We start from the raw sequence: 5,138 nt of genomic DNA, 5'->3' as shown, positions 1-5,138 counted from the left end.
TTATGGGAACAACATTCCTCACACTCAAAACAGTATTAACTATGCAAATAAATCATAATTAATTTTAACTTTATCCTTTTAATCATGGCACAAAATCAAGACATTTTGTCAAGTTAGTTATACCTCAGTGATTGGATTCTGTCAATCACTGAATTATTCATTTCTACTTCTATGCACTCAATTCTACATGGATCAAATTATATTAATCCATATAATCTGTCTTTACCAAATTTAAATTTGGAAAAACAACGTTTAAATTAAATCATAAACACAGAACCTTTTTCAAATTGCGTCTTCTAGTTGACTCATTTGCCGTAAATAAAATGAGATTGGGTTACAAGCTAGCAAAAATTCCTCACCATTCCTTTCTTCCTCTTCATCCACGGTTCTCATAAGCAAGCACATATAACATCCTGTATAACTGTCAGATGATGTGATTCCAGTTCTGTTGCAACAGAAATCATCAAAAGTAAACATTTCCTAAAGTAGATACTTCATAATAACAGCAACATCTTCACTTCTGTGTGCATGCGGTGCTACGGACATGCAGGATGCGCAATTCAGTTCAAGGTTAAGAGGTCATGGTCTGGATTAAGGGGTGAAGTTAAGGTGGAGTCCACTTGCTAATCTACGTCAGGATGTAAAGAGAGATACTGCAGTTGTAGCTAAAAGGAGACGAGGGCCATCTAAAATCTCCAAGACATGAGAAAGAAGAATTTGACAGTAGTACCTAATTATAACCCTTAAGACAGAATGTTTGACAGCATGCAGTTGTGTGGATTTGTGTGCTTGGTTGAAACTGTGTTTTATATTGGTTGGGGTACATGAAAGAATTCATACCGTTAAGGACAAGACAAGACAGACGGGCTGCAGCACTTTGGATGAACCCCAAGTGTCAAAGAGTGAATGCAATGCACTCTCCAGACTAAACATTCATATGGGACATTTCTTCAAAACCCTGGATTATGTTCAGGGAAGACATTTTAAGCAGTCAATGCCAGTATTTTTTTATTAAAAGTATGACAAAATCCATGCATTGTAGCTGTGATATGGTTAAGAAATAAAATGTAGACCTATGGTTCACCAAAAATTGCAACTCCAGTCATTATCTACTCATTTTATGCCAATGGAGTTTCACCCAAAAAATATATAATTGCACTGTTCTCCTGTTTTCAAATGTACTATTAACATGAGCATCTTGTTATCACGTATTGTGTCACATGCAACAGAGAGGTCTGTTGAAGACGCAGCAGCAAGTACCTCTGTCAGATCTTTCCTTGCATTACTGATTCTTGTGTGAATACGGAGGATTCTAATTAATCTCATCCTGTGGTGCACGCATTCACGTCTGTGCCCCCCCCCCCCCCACCTCAGACTTGTTCAGATGAGAATTGCTTCTTGTTTTTACAATTTAAAATTGACCTTTGTAAAATAATTGTTTCTGATTGGTCTAGGCTTCTCGACTCAAGAAACATTATAGAAGCTTTTTGAATGTTGTCTTTTCAGGGAAGACAACAAACGTAGTCTGTAGTTTCTATGTAACCATCAATTTTACAATTTAAATTATTATTGAATATGAAAGCTGCATAAAAAGAATGGGGTATGTCCCGGCCCACCCACAGCACCGTATCCATGGCAACATGCTAGAATGAGTGGTATTTTGATCAGCACTGGTTTGGATTGTTTTATGCTGGCATAACCGAAGTCTCAATTAAGTTTTGTGGTATTTCCCATCCATAATTGCAGATTGCTTCAGGCTGGGTGTTTCACTCATTGGCTTTACTTCAGAATTATGTTTTGCTGTTGTCGAGGTTTATTGTTGTTTGTTTACATTTACTGCCTTACGAGTTCACCTTTCCTCGGTGGTTATCTGTCCTGAAGCCACTCGGCTTAAACGCCACAGCCGTTGACTTACTGCACCTCTGGCCTTCCTCTGTCAGCATGGCCGTGTCATGCCATTAGTGATATCTTATCTGGCTATAACTGTAATGTGAAATCGCACAATCATAACCTCGTTCTTTCCCCCTCTCACCACCAAATTCATATGTGGCTTAAATTTATCTGCTCTTAATCACTCCGTTGCAAAGAAAATAAAGGGTCAGTTTCCAAGAGCTGTCTTAGTTGATTTGCTTCTCAGAACTTCAGTTCCAGTGCCAAATGACATTATTCAGAGCTGGAGTGTGTTATTACTGACCCATGTTTTAGAAAAGCCACTCTTGTTTTTAAGCCATGCCTGCAAGAAATAGTCAGAGTCTGCATTTCCTCTGAACGCACTGCTAAAATCCGAGCCAAGCTCTTAGGACAAATCGGCTTTTTGGGGCAGTGAATGTGCCCGGTGCATGGCAATAAAGTCTTGATATCTAATAACACATCCTTACTTGTCTTTTTCTAAGCCTTTCCAGCTGGTTTTGAGCTTTAGCGGTGCAGCATGCAGTTCAAGTTCTTCTCTGATGATTACTGGGTATACATTAAAGCATGGTGAATGCGCAAATGGGTACCAAATTACCATTATGTGATCTGGGTGGATTACCTCAGCACTCAAGTCATATAAAACAGAACTAATCCAACATGAAGGCCTCACAGTCATTGTTTGGCTTCACGTTCATGTTTGACTACATCAGGCGCTGAACAGTGACAGAACAGCCCAACCTCAATGCTGTGAAACATGACAGCCCCCATTCAGTTATGGCTAGTCACTTCCTCTCTTTAATTCAGGGGGTCCTGAGTTTGGAATTTGGAATTCAGTTGTATGTGTTTTCAAAAAGCAAACTTGCAGGAATACATTGTTGACTATTTGAAGTTGAGTCAGTTCTGTGCTCTTTCATTGAACTTTGGCTTTTAAGTAATAATGGAAATGTGAGGAAGAAGGAATTTGTGGCCACAGGTCTTGGCTCAGTCAAACGCCTTTCTGTACTGATTTTTTAAGGTAAGTGTGAGCCGTGGCTATAAGCTACTAGTTATGCACAGAATATCCGTTGGAAATGCACCTAATTTGGAACCCATCAAATTCCGAGCATTATCATATTTGGAATGTATAAATGTGTTTCTTTGACTCGATTAGAAACTCTTTTTTTTCAGTATTACATTTAAATTGCAACAAAACAAACAGTATTGTTAATTATGATATAATATTACTCAACAGTAAATAATAGTGTAAGCAACTTTTAAAAGTTTTATCCCAGAGTTTTAGGTTGTCTTTATGTTGAGCCGATTCACATTTTCAGATTAAACCATCTTGATATGTCATAAAGTGAATTACAGAAAGAAAAATAACTTATGTCTTCACAAAGAAGAGGGTTTGTGACTGCCATGACTCTGAGCGCTAGAAGCTGCAGCAGGGCAGCGCTCTGGGTCCTAATTATAGCATTACCGCATGATGACAGTCATCTGTACTCATAAGAGGGGCCACACTGATTCTGTGAGGAGGAATAGAAGGTCCCCCTGGGAAAAGATATTCATAGATCTGTAGGTGCACCATTAAAGCAACAGAGGAACAAATGCTTGCAGGGCAACCATGAAAAAACTGTTCCCTGTCCTTTCGTCCTGTCTTTCTTTTACGTGACTCTTATATCAGCCCATTTACAAACAGAATCTGTTGAAATATATCCCGTGATTTTTGCTTGGTGTCGTTCTGTTCCCTCCTGGACTCGACACCTACATCGATGCTGCAGCCTAAAAATTCTCAATCTCATTTGATGACTCCCTATAAACTATGGCACGGATATTTGTGGTCCTCGAAGGATGAATCCTACCTAATAAAATTTTTTTGTGTGTCTTCACTACTTGGGCAATAGACTCCACTCAGCAGTTAAGGATGGATATAGTATTGTTCTGCATCTTCAGCCTCATCATTTCTTACATGCTCATGCACTCTCACATATCTCTCTTACACACCTTGACTTTCCCCTCCTTCTACCTGAGGCCTGAGACAGAAGCACATGTTGTTGTTTTTTGTTAGCTGGTTCTGGTGGGCAACAGCAGGGCTCAAGTGTTTCCTGCACGGCATGTGGAACCGCGGCTTGCCGTTAGCCTTCAGGGGTGGAAAGTATGTGTTGTAGGCTGCACTCCCACCTCCCCTCTCCCGGCCTGGGAACGGATGTTGGGAGCCACCAGGAAAAACAAGCACACAATCAGGTAGGGCATGAGCCTACAGACACAGAGAGAAGAGAGGGCAAGGCGGAGCTGCTAGATACGTCAGATCCTGAAATACTCAACCGGAGCTCTAGGAAAAGTAGGGATTGGGATGGGGATTGTTTATACTGTTTGTGTCAGCATTTTCTCGTCCATCAAAGAAAGAGAAAGGATGTGTGTGTTTGCAAAAGGAGCAGCACTCAAAGACCACGTCTGTGTCACATGCAGTATGTATCACTGAAACATAATCCAGTACTACAGTTCAGTTCATTGTGTGTGGGTTATTCAGGGAGTGTGAGAAAAGTTGAGTATTGTGTGTGTGTGTGTGTGTGTGTGTGCTCATTCATGTCTTCAGGACAGTGGCCATCAAGTGACAGGATGGGTTCAGGACAGGGGAGGCCTAAAGGGAGTAGGGCTTGGACCTCTCTCTCCCGCTCTCTCTCTCTCTTTAAATGGCTTTTGAAGGCAAACACAGGCAGGGATCAGCAAGTCTGAAAACTGTCTTTTGGTTTCTTCCTATACGTTGATAAGAATCAGCAATATCATGTATGATCATTTTTGTTGTGTTAAAATGTCAGAATCAATTACTTCAGCCAGCATCTGATTACTGCATGCCTTTGATCTGCGTTCAATAATTTTACTTTCACATCACACAGGGATTTCTGGGATAAGTTCCCTTCTAGAATATATTCTCTGATCAAATGACTGAACTCATATATAACCTTAAATCAGAGATGGCTTTTATCATAAAAAATATCTCTGATATGACTCAGTATTTTGTATCTAAAATGTCTCAATGTAAAGTTGTAGGAAACTTTACATTGACTGAACTTTGATTTCCTGACCCCAGAAACAATGGATGGCAAAATAACCTCATCACACAATAAATAGTTCTTAAGCAACTTCAGATCATTTTTTATTTATTTGCCAAGCTGCCTTCTTGTGTTTGTTGAATTGGGCTTTTTATCAGCATTGGGAGGACTTTTTTTTGTCATGATCATAATTCA

This window comes from Brachionichthys hirsutus, unplaced genomic scaffold (assembly GCF_040956055.1).
Source record: "Brachionichthys hirsutus isolate HB-005 unplaced genomic scaffold, CSIRO-AGI_Bhir_v1 contig_995, whole genome shotgun sequence".
In the NCBI taxonomy this organism is placed as follows: domain Eukaryota; kingdom Metazoa; phylum Chordata; class Actinopteri; order Lophiiformes; family Brachionichthyidae; genus Brachionichthys; species Brachionichthys hirsutus.
Note: the sequence above shows the minus strand (reverse complement) of the source record.